The sequence below is a fragment of the Limulus polyphemus genome, unplaced genomic scaffold, assembly GCF_000517525.1.
Source record: "Limulus polyphemus unplaced genomic scaffold, Limulus_polyphemus-2.1.2 Scaffold45, whole genome shotgun sequence".
Lineage (NCBI taxonomy): Eukaryota > Metazoa > Arthropoda > Merostomata > Xiphosura > Limulidae > Limulus > Limulus polyphemus.
In genome coordinates this window covers 1,368,196-1,384,999 of record NW_013665655.1, presented here as the reverse complement: position 1 = coordinate 1,384,999, position 16,804 = coordinate 1,368,196, and positions in this window count along the sequence as shown.

Genomic DNA, 16,804 nt, shown 5'->3' with positions numbered 1-16,804 from the left:
CGTATGGCGAAACTCCCGCCAATTCTCCAAGATTGCAGAATATTCGTGAACACAAGAATCAACAATATATCCACTTCCTTAACCGGTATTATCAGAAGGTTCTAGAAAATGTGTCTCGCGTATAAAAACAACAGGGCATCGCGCCAAAAACAAGAGAGAAGAGAGCTAATATACAAGTCTGCTAGGAACCCGTTATAACCGTGATTTTGCTAACCCTTACCAACCGAAAAATATACGACATTTGGCCAGGAACAGCTTTAAATTTCGAACGTCAGTGAATTCTCATCAAACGTTAGTAGCTTTCTAAAAATATTGCTGGTTTCTCATCGGACATTATTGGTTTTATGAAAATGTTATTTTACTTCAATGGTCCAACAATTCAGTGCCTGACAAAGCTAGCTAGCTAGCTTCCCGATAATTGTACATCGACTTCAAGTTAACTCACTGAATATCAAGGAGACTTTGAACTAGGAAGACGATTTTAGGCTATTTTTAAGTTAGTGAAATTTCTGTTTATGAAACTTTGTTTGTAATAAATAATCGTAATAGTTGCCATTGTAAATTATACTGTTGTATGTTTGTTTGTTTGTAGTTATACACAAAGCTACACAATGGGCTATCTGTGCTCTGCCACCCACGGGTATCGAAACCAGGTTTCTAGCATTGTAAGTCCGCAGACATACCGCTGTGCCACTGGGGGGCATACTGTTATATATATTTATATATATATATTAAAACGTATTTGTGTCAAAACAAAAACGGTATGAATCAAACTTGTTGGCAAATAGCGTAAATTAAATAAAATATCGGCATATTTCTAAACACTAAATCCAGGGAACAGTTCAACTATTAAAAGTTAAATTATTTAACGCGGCTTTGGATTATTTCAAATTCTCAATACGTAACAATTATGATTGGTGGACTTAGGAATTCCTCCCATTATCGAACATGCTCGCCCTTTCAGCCGTGGGGACGTTATAATATTATGGTTAATCCCACTATTCGTTGGTAAAAGAGTGGCCCAAGAGTTGGCAGTGATAACCAGCTGTCCTCCTTCTAGTCTATTACTGCTAAATTAGGGACAGCTAGAGCAGATAACCCTCGAGTAGCTTTGCGCGAAATACAAACCTAACCAAACTAAGGAATTCCTGAAATATTTTCTGAAAATGAAATAGCACGAGATACTATTATTTGCATTATTACAAAGGCACATTTAGAACTTAATTAACTAAATTTTTCAGATTTTAGTTAAAACAATAACAAAAAGAATAAATTTACTACAAAGGTGTTACTTAATACTAATATTAGAAAAGATTTAACCAAATTGTTTTGAGTATGTGATATATCTATGTAGGAACCTGTAGAGGCCATGGAGTGAAATCTTTACGTTCTCTAAACATGTGCACGACATAAATATTTAAATATCCAAATTAGTGAAGAATCCATATTAATGTTAACTATTACGTATAATTAGGTTCTCAATTCATTAGTCATGAAAATGCATTAATAAGTTTATTTGGACGTTTGTCGTGATATCATTTCTGGAAATTTCTGCTGAAAGTATAAGCCTTTTTGGTGAACTAGGGCCTACAACTGTGAACAAGAGATAGTAGCTTATGCTGTAGCAAATGGTAAGGTAGAAATAAAGTAATTCGTTATCCTTACGTGAACTGGACTTCAATTCACATTATTTTCATCAAGAAATGTAAAAGAACCCGCCAAACGATGGAACAAGTTATAAGTATAACACTATTTTAACGTTTGTGAAAAGTTAATCTGAGAAAGTAGGCCTATTAGTAATAGTATTATTATTAATATTACTACGGAATATGAAGTTAAGCATTCCGCTCTGTTACTAATACTATAATTTAGTACGAATATTTACTTAAAAGTAGTTTTGGCTGATTATTTGTATAACTGTCTTACAACTTTAAAGTTTATCTGAACTATTAATAACGAAATTTTAAATAAAAGTTTGAAATGTTAAAGTTCTCATATTATTATTAGAAAAATTAATTTCGGACAAATGCGAGAACGATTATTTATACAGTGTTTTTCAACCTTTTTATGCTCATGGCTTCCATTTGAGTTTGATTTATCTCTGTGGCCCCACCCTTCGTAGACGCTGTTACTTAGAAAAAAAGTTACTTTATTTCCATATATATTTTATAATATTATAATATTATTTTTAAAATATTCTTTTACAATATTGTATTGTTTTTAAATATTTTGTTTATAACATGCTGTTTACTTATACAAGTAAAAAATATTCTGTTAATCATTGATATTTTATTCGGAGTGATCCTTGGCCTTGATGAACACTTGAAAGTTTTGAATGTCCGGTTCCAGTGTGGTCAGTGATAACCGAAGATCACCTCTTTTAACAAAATCAAGGCGGTTACGTATTTTTGATAGCAAATAAGTTACCCGACTAAAACCAGATTCAACCAGACAACTTTGCCTTCTCCCAGAGCTGTGGAAATTTATTAGCTATTTCACTACTTATTCAGAAATAATGTTTGTCACTCTGGGCTGTTATATCACTCTGCTGCTATTGAGAATCAGTCGACAACATTCAAAGACACCCGACAAACATTTTGATTGTTACTCGAGTACAAGTCGCGTCTGGTAACTTGACTTCTGAGCAGTGGGGGATACGGGGAGAAGGGAGCTTTTGATTCAGTTTTAAATTTTAAATATTTTATTCGGGCAGTGAAGTTTTGGTGGCCCTCTCAGAATTTACTGTGGCCCCCTAATTTACGTTATTCACGTGTGGTCCCTTAGAAACATGGCGTGGTCTCCTGAGAGGGGTGGGGGCATATGGCACACGTTGAGAATCACTGGCTTAAAACATTGGACTTGTATACAGTTAACTTAAATAATATTTACTACACAAGAATGGGATTTTGTAAAATTAAACACATCCTAAAACAAAACGAGATAAATGAATACATAAATAACGTACAATAAAAGTAAAACCAGATAAAATTTAGAAGTCCGCGTCAATCTTCTGATTCGAAGTCAGACGCCTTATCCATTAGGCCCAGGTTCGAATCCTGTCGCGGACGGTTAAGGAAATATATTTTTGGTTAATTATATGAAAATGATATTTTTTAAAATGAAATACAAAGTTTTATTTGCATAAAATTTTGGACAGGTAAAGTTTCTGTCTTAGAAGATACTTTGTTGTCGCTGTGATTGTTATTATTTTTTTATGTGATATTTTATTTTCCGTAACAATTTCTTTGTAATAGACGTCTATTCGAGAGCGTGTTAGGAAATAAATTTCCTGGATATTTTAATAAGGTAGTATTTTTTTTTAATGCAGGGAAATACTAATTTAAATTTGTACCTTTAATAAAAGATTTAAAAAATGACCCAGTTAATTAGAAAATAACTTTTTAGTTTAACCAGCCTTTGCGGCTTCATTAGAGTTAGTACATATAACTGCTTGATATTAGAATATTCGTTAAATTATAAAACTGCTTTCTAATACAGCTTTAGACTTAGAATTGTTGACGTAAATTGTAACATTCTTTTGAATGAGTAATGATAAGAGGCGTCGCTAGGTTCATAAAACATTCGGGACTCAGGCGCGGGAATTTTCGGCGTTTCAATATGATATAGATCATAGTTTTCTATTCTGATTTTTCAATACATCAACTGGAGATTATGGGTACGGGCCCGATGTGCCAGTGCCTAGCGACGCCTCTGGTAATGATGGTAATTAATATGTTTTTAACACACACCAAACAAACATTTTAAGTTTTTATATTTGTATAAAATACTCCTTAAAAGAACGTATATATCAAAACGTGATAAACTGCTTAATATGTTAGACACTACAATGAAGATAATTTAAGAAATATTTTATAGCAAGACAGAGTTTAATGTGGACAAACTCGATGAATCAGTGGAAACATAAAAAACACGAATTAAGTAGAAATAATAACGCAGTCAGTATCACAATGTGCTCTGTACTAAGAAGTTTTAATATGAAGAATAAATGATTCTCTACTTTATATGAATTACAAATTAGTGGTATAGGCAAATCTCAGTCAGAAAGGTGTGCTTTTACAAACACGATAAAAACAAATTAAAAATGAATCATATGTTGTACAAAAGTTCGACTTTTCAGAAGTTTTAAGAGAAGGTATTTCAAGAAGCGGGAATTCTTCGATCCCATAATAAACAAAAGTTTAAATTTGAATAAGGTTTTACTTGGCATTAATGGATAATATGGGGACTGTAAAAGATTATCAAATTTCATATTTATAATATGTAAATATTAAATATATTTAAGTAAGCTTAAACATAATTGTTCGATAATTTAGCAGTTTAAAAGGGACAAGCACAGAATGATAAAAGCTAGTTTTATTTAGCAAATAAACTTGAACTGAACAATAAGAAATGGAGAAGATTCAATGAAAGGTTGTTTAAGTAAGAAAAAGAATTACTTTTCGCTTTATTTCTTTTTTTGGCCTGGAAATTTGATTTTTTTTGTTCTGTATTATCCTCAAGTGGCATTGTATTGTCTGTAATGTGGTATCCAAAAAAAAAAAAAGGAGAGAGAGAGAGAGAGAGAATACTATTAAGCTTTCCATAGAATATTACCTATATTTATATCAGAAAATTGTTACTGATGGAAAACTTTATTCAGCGAACTGATGTGTACCTACTTTAGCGATTGTTTATTCAATCAACCATTTTAAAAGGTAAAACTATGCGTATTATGGGAGTGTTAGTTAAGTTTAACTGCTTGAAAGTGCTAAATCAACTTTCTTTTTGTTTTTCTCTCTCCAAGTAGAACATCGATACTAAGTTATCACCTAAACTTATAAATATTCTAATTCCAGCAAATGACAATAATAACTCAAGTGTTATCGTTGAATTAAGTTTCTATTCATTGCTCGGAGAAGTAGCACCGTAAGAAACAAAACACTTAAATTATACTAAACCATCTGCTCGTTGAAAGGTTATCGTTTCTGGTCTTAACACATGGAAATGGTGTTAATGTTTAAGAATCAAATCGTGGGCTATTAAATGATTGATGGACAATATTAAGCCTTTTGCATTAGGTTTAAACTTGTATTTAAACATCAACTCAACCTTCCATGGTTAACTGGTACCTGATACTTTCAAGTTCAGCAGGATCATATGTGACACATGAATCAAACGGCCGGGTCAGAGACCCAAGGATTTAGGTATAACAGTTTGTAACTTATAACTTGTGACCAAATGGAGGGCAAACGTAGCATCCGTCGTCAGTACGGCTATTCTGAACCGATTGACTGTCACTTTTATGACGCGCACTCATCTGAAAGCACGGAGCGTATTCAGCAGTATATTATGAACTCGAATCTTGGATGTTTTGATCTGCAGTCTAGCACTCTTAACTACGCCTAGCCAACAGGTAACTGAACTCTACTCAATTTCTTACGTTTCTCCATGAATATAGGGTATGGTAAATAAGCGGGTGCGCCATCTATTTTTGAACATGTTAACCTAAAAGTCAAACAATTAATTCGAGATACAGATAGAAATACTTAAAACAATTCACCGCATTATATTAAAATTCAGTCTTTATTTGCAATCCCATTCACATAAAAAAATGGGCATTTATTGTTTTAATTTTACATCAAGTTCAAGACTACCGAAAAATTTAATTTCTCTATAAAATACCTACCTGCATTGTTTAGCGTACACTTTCTTGGGGAAGTTCTAGTATATGGGTTTATTTGTTTGTTTGGAATTAAGCACAAAGCTACACAATGGGCTATCTGTGCTCTGCCCATCACGTGTATCGAAATCCGGTTTCTAGCGTTGTAAGTCCGCAGACATACCGCTGTGCCACTGGGGGGTTGTATAGGGGTCGAAAGTTCACAATAAGTGAAACAAAATTCATTTAATCGTGCACTTACTTGATAAATTTTTTTTAATAATGTCTGTGTATTATTCCTTATAAATATGTATTACATGCTTGACTGATACGCGGCATTTTTGTAATGCTTGAATTCACTTAGGTAGGACTAATCTGGAAGTGTATGAATTATAGAGAATGTTATCGGAAAAACTATGAAGGAAGACAACAGAGAAGTTAGGAAAGTCTTAGTTAATCGAATCAAATATAATTTTCTGTCCCAAATAAATGACTATCTAAATGGTTTTATATTGAGTTGAGAATTATAACGATGGACGACGAGCAATGACTTTTTACCTTTTGCATTTCTACTGTCCGAAGCATCACGCACAAATTTTAAAGTCCTTGTTGCTTGGTTTTGTCCATCAGCTATTGATGAAATAAAGGTAAAATTTAGATTGATTTACGACTTCAGGCTCCCCGTTTTTTTATTTATTTTTTGCTATACACATGTGGATTCACATGCATACAGTGAGGAAACACAAAACTGTTAGCTATACTTAAGCGCTGAAGCATAAAAAATACCCTTTACCCAAGAAGATAAATCATTTAAATGAACAGTAGGTTTAAATACAAGTCAAAAGGGAACATACGGGAAAACTTTCTTGGAGTTTTCTGCTCAACTATAGATAAGACACAATGGTTAATAAAAGATTGGGAATAGTGTGAAACTTAAGCACAATAGAAGTGTAAAGTTTATTGTTATTTTTTATTATACTGTGTATAAGTAATACAGGTAAATAAGAAAATTAAAACTTTTGATTACTAAAATACGTACACTATTTACTCACAGTTTTTGGATTAGATGGCTTTGTTTTCATAAAATTAATACTTTTTGACCCAGTACCTCTTAATAATTAATTATAAATTAATAATTAGTTAATTTTTTCACACATCACAAATATATTAGTTAAAACAATCAATAGGATGACCAGATTTCCAAACCGAAAAACCTGGACAGCCCAGCCCTTGCCCCTAATTTCAAAGTGATTCTTACAAATATGAAAGAATTTAATGTATTTAACTTACTTTAACTTTATTAAATTAATCCACAATATTTCCAAATGTATTAACATTGGCATTGTTATTGAAATAATTTAATGTATTTAACTTACTTTAAATTTATTAAACTGATCCACAATATTTCCAAATGTATTAACATTGGCATTGTTCTTGAAATAATTTAATGTATTTAACTTACTTTAAATTTATTAAACTGATCCACAATATTTCCAAACGTATTAACATTGGCATTGTTCTTGAAATAATTTAATGTATTTAACTTACTTTAACTTTATTAAATTAATCCACAATATTTCCAAATGTATTAACATTAGCATTGTTCTTGAAATAATTTAATGTATTTAACTTACTTTAAATTTATTAAACTGATTCACAATATATCCAAATGTATTAACATTGGCATTGATCTTCAAATAATTTCAACTACTTTATTTGGTGAGAGACCAATATAGTCAAATTATACATCCAAGAAATCTTTAATTATTCACTTTATTCAATTAATAATATTTTCAAATATACTACTTTTAGGTTTCAGCATTACTTTGAAACGTTTTAGCCTCTTGTGGAGAATGAATAGAACGTAGAAGTTCTGTATTTTACCCATTAAATAGTAATAAAATTCAGTACATGAGTGTGTAACGTGTGCTGTGACGAAGATCACTGCCATAACTGTCTCCACTTTAGACATGCGCAGACCTAGATTTTTCATCGCGCACAAACGGAACTTTTGAGAGAGTTTGGCGGCAAAAGAGAACGTGTTATAACAATGAGTTAGTCAAGTAGACCTATTACATTCGTGATTCAATGTGACTGACAGTTTGATGTCTTTATCATAAAACCGGGACTTTTTTTGCGTCCCAATAACTTTTCTCGGGACACTGGGACAAACAACGAAAAGAAAAAGAAAAACAACAACAAAACCGGGACGTCATGTCACCCTGACAATCAAGAAAGGCATACATAAATCGTCATGTTGGTCACATTAGCCTCTTAGAAGATCGAAATGGAATACTCAGTTTGTAACTGAATGAAACATATTAGCATGCCAAACAACACGAAAGAAATGTAACCATCTCTAGAGCCACAGGATACTAGCTCCAAGTAAAAATTAACATATTTTTATGGTAATGTACCGTGGAATGTGTATTTGACCCAATTAGCATGGGCGCATAACACATAAGGCAGGAAGAGCACGTGCGTTCCGCCTCACTTTTGTTCGTATAATGTACATACAATATTATTAAAAACTATATTAGATTGACAAAATGATCAAATGTACTTTTTACCTCCTCCCCTCACTTTACAAAAAAGTTAGGCACCCCTGACAATCAGGGGTCATTTCTTAAATAAGTGGATTTAACAATGAACAAATAAAACCCAATTTGCGTCCCACCCAAACTATACCAACCATAAAAACACAGAACAAGTCATTGCAGGCACTTCAGAATAGTCACCGGTCATTAATGTTTACGCTCTTCATCAATTTTCGGCAAAGGAAAAACAAGTTGTGGAATAAAATTAAGATAAAGGGCGGTGGGGGGGGGGGAGGTTTTTCGGCAAAGGAAAAACAAGTTGTGGAAAAAAATTAAGATAAAGGGCGAGGGGGGAGGAGGAGGAGGTAAACTCGCAGAGTTTGCCGAGAATGTGAAATACCTTGCTTATTTTACCTACCTAAAAGAACTCCGAGAGGTCAAATATTCCACCTTATAAATTCGTCAATGACATTCACACAAATATATGCACCATAACAAAGTGAAGATGCTCAAACAACTTAGAATGTCCCATCAATCTCCGGTGGGTTATCAATATGTTTCCGGACTTAAAACGCTAAAACCCAGGGTTCAATCCTCCTCGGTGGATAGAACACAGATAGCCTGTTGTGTAGCTATGCATTACAAGAAAATAAAATAAACAACCAACAACCTACAATACTTGCATTAAACAATTTCCAGGTTTTGACTTATGTTCTGACCCTTAAGAAATACCAAAATAAAATAGGGGGATTTAATATGATAACTTGAAAGTGTAGTATCCCATAGAAAAATCATCTAGAGTTGAAATGTGTTTTAATTGTCGAAACTCAAGACACAATGCTAAGGTCTGTAAGTAGCAGCATTCTAATGAAAAACAATCAATAAATCAATCATAGTGTCGTCCCAAATTCAGAGGGTCGACGACAGTTGTTCTCTATTATTTTATATTCTTCGCTGCATGGATCAACTTTCCTAATTCAAGCTTCTCATCTCCAATCCACTTCCTGTGCAGTGTAATACATGGGTCAAATACGTTATTTAAAACGATTTTGGAGTCTCAATAAGTCGTTACAGTCCATCTTGTACGTCCGGTCATGCTGTATCTGATGACCGCTCATCTTGACAACATCTCTGCAGCATAAAATCCATTACAAAAGGCTCTGTTGTAAAGATATCATGTCCATAGTACACCATTCCTCCATCTAGTGTACAAAGACGATGGTTTCCCAGCATCTGTTTCAACAGCTTTATTACACAAAAATCTGTAGTTGTTGAGTTTGGTGACTTGACTGATGTATCTTCCTATGGAATAGACATGAATACTCGTTTCATTCTCTAGGTGTTTGAGATATGAGACATTTGTCGTGATGTGTTGTGAAAGCAACTAGTAGACACATAATTTGTGCCGCTTTTCCAGACAAAGATCTTTCTTGATTATGTTGCGCATTCTTTCCCGAAACAAATAAACAAACTTTCGCCACTGACCCCCAGTGGCAAAACGGTATGTCTGCGGACTTACAATGCTGGTGGGCAAAGCACAGATAGCCCATTGTGTAGCTTTGTGCTTAACTCCAAACAAACAAACAAACTTTTGCCACTGACATTTGCATTCGTGATTTCTCACTTCTTACGAAACTCCACACTTTGCTTACCACAGCTGGTGTACAACTTGTTGCAGTTATCTTTCTGGATAAGCCAGACACTCCAAATTGATTCATATTCCTTTACTTTTCAGTGTCATTAAATACGAAGGATATCCCTGTCCTGGAATTTCTAAACTTCCGATGTAAACAGATCTTTATGATCTGAGTCTATTAACATTTTGAATCAGAAAAGGGTGTTACACACCCTTCCCAAAAAAGATACATTTTTGGTGGCATCACACTATCTACGTCATATGAAACAATGTCAAAATGTAGTTCTGATACATATCGTTCCACTGCAACTGTAGGCTGTGGTTGTCGTATGACTAGCTGATTTGCATATTAAAAATCGTTTTAATATAACACACTCATTCCTGTGTAATTTTTCGAGGACTTCATCATTTAGGGCGAGGGCAGTGGTGTGTAGTTGTAGTTAATTATTGTTTTATAATAGTTTCTTTTTAATCTTCTTTGTTATATAAATATTTGTTGATTATTCCTTGTAATTATAGGCAATAAGAGAAATTTTGTAGTTTTGATTGATGTCAGTTTAATAGAGAATGTTACATTAAATTCGAAAAAATAACTGCTGGTGTATTTAAATTATAATGGTAGACTAGAGATACAAAAAAAGGAGACATTATATTTAGAAAGTCAATGGGGCATTAGCGAGTGATTGTTATTTATATATACAGTTAAAGTTTAAGATGAAGATTTGGTGACCAAAGTTAATGTTCTGTAACTGTAGATGGCGGTAATGCATGGCTACAATGCTTTTCTTCTGATATATAATTATTTGAAGAAGATTAATATAACACCGTGGAAACTATTTTTTGACCATTTCTATGTGATAAGCGAACTACATTGAACGGTAGCCTAAATTATCCCGTATACCTTTCTTTCAGAATGAAAATAAATAAATTATTAAATGTTTTTTGTAAATAAAATATCCAGTGTTCTCAAATTGCACGTCTCGGTAAGCTTCAAGGGAGATCGCAAAGGAGTTGAGATGTTGCAAAAGCTCTCTTTTATCTTATTTTTTGTAAATACTAATATATTCATATAGAGTTGCACTTTTCTCGACAAGTCTGGTTGTTCTACAGGTTTTGTGATTGAGTATTTTGAAGTTGTGCAATAGTTGAAAAATGTGTTTAACTATTGTTTTATTTTACTAGTGTTTGTATTTTTTCCGTAAAATGGCACTTATACTTTGCTGTTTTTATCTGACAAATAGGGGGCTTGAGCTGTACACCCACACAAAAGGGAATTAGACTTCCAATGTTTCAGAAATCATGATTTAAGTTGCTTAGAATTATATTATTTTTTGAACAAAACTTTCGCCGTTTATTCAGAGAATGAAGTAAAACGTAAAATGTGAATGTTCTTGAAAAAACAAACACCCAAAAACAAAAGAAAAACTGTCATATAAATAATATTGACCAGATGGTTTAAACGCCGAAAGCAGCGAAATATTCGGAACGAATAAGTCTAAAATTGCCATGAAAATTGTGTTAATCTTAGCCTTTGCATATATAAATCGCGTTTCATAGAATATTTTGCTTCTCATCGTCCAGCCCAACTGATAAGTTGTGGCATTATACGACAATCTGCTTGGGTGGAACTAGTGGGGAACAAACAATAGATATAAAATGTTGTTTTCCCATACCGCTGATTTTGAGTCGCAACATACAAATTAAAAGGAATGTGGAAAACAACAAAAAACAAAACAAAATAATATTTGCATATGAATGTTAACAAAAGGTTTAGTGGCGCCATCTTTTATCATAAAAGATAGTTTTTGTTTACATCTTCGAGTATTTTTTTTTGTTCAGAAATTAGGTAGCTAGCGTTATCTGTCGGATAAAAAGAATAATTTTTTCTTATTATAAAAAATATTTAGTATAACTTTTGGTTTATATCATGAACATTTAGCTTTGGCTATATCTATGCTGAAAAATTATAAAACGTTAAGTCTGCGATTTATACGTGAACGTTTTCATTGAAAGTAATTTTAACACTATTTATTTTATATAAAAATCGTTGTAGTATTTTTTTACGAAAACCTATTAAAACTTTACTTCTATTGAGGAAAGTTGCTTAAAGGACCATTCTTTTATAGATAAGATCATAATTCGTCAAAACAGATTTTTTAGAATTTTGCTCAAAATTATCAATCGATATACTAGAATTAAAGCAATATGATCACTGAGAATGAATCAGTTTACGAATTTTACATCTCTACAGAGGTGATACCTAAATAGAATAATGACGAAACCTTAAACATAAACCGAAAGGAAGAACAAGATAAATGAATTGAGCCAAGGAAAAATTAATGCAAAGAAATCATTATAGTATTACAAGTCCTACGGTATTTATATGTATGTTATTAAGTTACAAATTTTGGAATACAAATAGAAACAGGATATATGACGATTAAAAATTTTTGCGCAGTCGAGAAAAGAGACAACATAAATGTCATTGAAAAATAGATCAAGACACTATACACACCCCTTGGTAGAAGAAAATGCAAAGTAAAAGTACGGAAAATAAAAAAAAGCCATGATCATGGTCCTACAATATAGTTCGAATGTACAATACAAAAAAAAAGTATAAAAGAGACTGTTTGTACAGAAATTCTAGAAGCAAACTCTTTCAAACTCTTCTTTGCACTAATTGTTGTTCACTCTTTGTTTCCTGCCTCAAGAATCAAAATATATCCAAGAGATACCTGTCGGTTTTTTGTGTGAGAGTCATTGTTATTAGTCACAATATTTTTGAGGTAATATGTCATTTATTAACAAATGACCATTTATTTGTTGTTGTTTTTTTGTTTACAGGGCTAAAGAGTGATATGAAAGAAATTTCTATAGAACATAGGACTAGGTCAATTTATTATATCGTCCTTTGAGAACAATAAATTTACATCTTCTTTTAGTTCAAACAAGTTAATTCACAATTTTAACCATGTTATACAACAACGCTTTAAATCAAAATGCAGTATTATAGTTCAGGTAGTTCTTGTTGTGTTTTTTTTAAATATAAAGATGAATTTTCCAAAATGCTAATTGACAAAACGATAGCTAATAGGAGTTTTTCTACTTCACCAAAAAAAGCAGCACATGTTTAGGCTTCTGAGACCTACACATTCTAATTATTAATCCATTAATAAGCTTGTATGATGTTCATACAATAATAAGTTCCCTTCTGTTCCACTGAGGATCATTTCTTGATTATTATGCAAATAAGGAAGAGAATTTAATGAACCTCACGTGCGCTTTACACCAAACTTGTATTGACAAACAGAATGTGTTTCTACCATTATTAACAATTTGTGAGAGTGAGATACCTTAAATGTGGATAACAGCAAATAAAGGAGGAGATAATCAGGGGAGTCGCTCATAACTACATGGGCCCTCATTAAAATGGATACCAAATTACTTGTTATACTGATGAAAATACTCCACCCCATCTCTTATGGATCCCAAATAATTTGAACTTACCAAATATCAAAATCGGAAGTTTGTTATGAATGAAATTATGACATTCGAGATATCATAATATTATCAGATTCCTAATTATTTTAAAACCATTTTACATGAACATATAATATCATCTCAGGTGTAAGGTCACACGTCATCCATTGGATGACCAAGTTATTGTCTTGTATTGTTCAACCATTTGAACCTTTTTTCAATGTCCAGATTCAACGAACAAGCTTCGACTAATTCCTGGTCTACATCACCATATCTGCAGCCATACCTTGTCAGCCTAGCAAAAAGTTTTTCTTAGCAAACTTTGTTTATTTCTTTAATTCTTCAAGTCTTGTCGCACAGTACGCTTGCGGGTTTTGTTTGACATTTTTGAGAAATTGTCAGTTAATACAGAGTACTAACTTAAGAAGGGTAAAAATGTAGATATTGCTGTTCAAAAATTTTATCTGAAGTCATATAGTTATAAAACATGGGAGGTGATAAAATCATTAGGTAAAATGTTTCTTGTAAAGAAGTTCTAACTACATACTCTTCCATAATGAATTATAAAGGTTTATCTTCCAATGAGATATTCCTTTACTTGTTGAAAGCCAATCAATTCACAATTTTTAGAACAATGATATCAGACCAGATCAAGCAGGCCAATCACAACACAACGCTTCAAAAACTTATGTTTAGATGCAATTTGTAAATTATTTATTCAAAAAATAAGACAGTGTCTATGACATTCTGAGATTAACTCTGTCACATGAAGTGTTAATATACAAAATAAATTAAAGTAGATATTTAGTGCATATCTGTGCACTATTAAAGCTGTGTAATAGGTTATAGATATATTCTAAAATATTGTTTAAAACATATAAAAATGGTATTATACCAAAACATTAATCTTATAGTATTTAATATTCACATTGACTGCTATTCTCTCTAATAATAAAAAAGAGTACAAATGTATTTTCATGGTGTAATTTTAAAGATAAAATTTATTACCATGTTGCATATGCTAAATTATAAGTTGTATGTAGTTCTCAGAGCATACATATGATGAAACTTTCAATTTTCACATCATTCTGACATTATATTTCAGTGATATTACTCATTGCCGAGAAAAATATGAATTTAATTAAGTACTAAATGCTCGGTAAACGATCAGTTCTGTATTAATTTTAATAAGCTATAGTAGAATTATAGATAGGATTATTTAACGTAAAGTGTTTGAATCTAATAAATTACTCACTGAATTTTAAAAGTTCCGCTGAACCACCAAGTGTAAGTTTCACCAGTGCATGGCATCATGATGGACTGGAAAACATGATTGGCTTCCATATGTTTGGTACGAAACTGAACAATAAGTGGACAGAGGCCTTGACCCTAATAGAGGTGCAAGGGACGAATATATCTGGATTCACTGGCTCTTGGGGCTCACTGAAGTATTTCTGAAACCTAATAAAAATTGCGAGAAGCAATTCTTACAAGGAGCGCCCAAGATCTCCTTGCACGCGCGATATTTCTAGTTGTGGCGCTGGAAAAGAGACTGAGAATAGGGGGAGGACATCTGTAAGGTTTTTGTTACATGTGTATGGATGCTTACATGACATTCTACTTTCAACTTTGTGATTGTAATGGGCAGCGACCCAACCATGGAGATGGGCACCCAATGGCTGTACTAGGGGTCTAAACACCCAAATGGTAAAAAAGAAAGAAAAGAAAACGCTCTGCCATTCATCTCGTTCTTAATAGGACAGTATCACTTTCCAGTACCAGGTTTCGAAAAATTCGAGACTTTATCTGAAAAGCTTAGCCAGCCTTTGACAGTATCACTTTCCAGTACGAGGTTTCGAAAAATTCGAAACTTTATCTGAAAAGCTTAGTCAGCTTTTTATTTTCATAGATGGTCCATAAATTGTCCGTATTTTGCGCTTCAAAAGATACTCCCAGGTTTAAACTACTGCTTTTAAGTCCTTTTATATCGTCGAATTTACTGACTTCTCACCATTGTAGAGTTTATAAAATGGTCAGCTGATGTGGTTGTAATTGTCTATCGGTGGGTCAGTTTACGGATTTACAATGCTAAAATCCGGGGTTCGACTCCCCATGGTGGGCAAAGTTCAGATAGCCCAATTGTGTAGCTTTGCAATAAGAAAACAACAACATGCATGGAAATAGAATTGAATGTTCCTGGAAAGGACAATATGCCCCATTTTTTACTTTAAAATAAATGTCCGCTTTAGATATAAAAATGTGAAGATACAAAAACATTTTAACTTTCATTAGTCAGATTGAAGGGTGCAGTGCCGACGATAGAAAATCTGAGGCTCTAAGTCTAGACTCTGAACAGTACTGTAGGATTGTGATATACAAACATATATGTTTTCTACCTGCGTTAGTGATACAGGAATTGAAAATAAATTTCTTGTGTTTACTTTCTATGCAGTTTCAGCATAAACATGTGGTCCAGAAGTCAGTGAGGTTGTCTTATTCTAGTTTTTTTATTCTTTATAGTAGGTGATGTTTATTCTGCTCAGAGAATATTGCAGTAACATATATGGCATCTAAGATAAAAAAATTTGGCGGATGTGACATCCTTTTCTGGCCGAGATGATGCTATCTAAATGAAACGGCCAACCAGTGCTCTAATAGAACAAAGGTCAAGAGGCGACGTTGTTGACCGAGTTTACCTATTGAATTCAGGTGTGCTTTCTTAGTTCAGTTCTCCCTGGAGTTCGTTGAATGAAGACTTATTTTATAATTATTGTCTTTAATCCAACGGAAGTCTCTCCTGAGAGTTCACTTCTCCCTGGAGTTCGTTGAGTACAGATTTATTTTAAGATCATTGTCTTTTGTCCAACGGAAGTCTCTCCTGAGTACAAGTAGGCTGTAGAGCTAAACAAACACTCCAGTAGAAGCGATTGTGATTCTGTCTGCGTTCTATCGCTGCACTTTAATTGTTGTTTATTTAATAACAAAGACTGTTTTCATTTTTACCAACTTTCCCACACTACAGAAAAACTCAATTAAATTATCAGAATCAAAATAATATTCTTCATTTCCTAAGCGAATCTACTATTATTAATAGGTTCGTCTATCTGATACTTGTCAGGAAGTTTTTTTGACATGAAAATACTATATGGGTAAACACAATAGGTTGCGCTCTTGTCTCGCCCAAACAATTATATATATATCGAAATCAGGTGTCAAACTGTTATTTAATGGATTCACCATATCATATGTTGTACTTTTGGGAGAGATAATTTCAAATGTTATCTTTAAGTTGTTATTCGTTAGTGCGATACCCAGTCAGTAGGTTGTCTGAGGCCAATACTGTGATTATGAGTGTAGCTACTGTTTTAGCGTCAGGTGTTGTTTAAATGGTGTAGGGGCGCCATTTAGATAGGGCGAGAAAGGTCAGTTGCCTTACCCTGTGCTTAATAGCATTTGCTTATTTTGGGAACAATATATCTATATATATATATA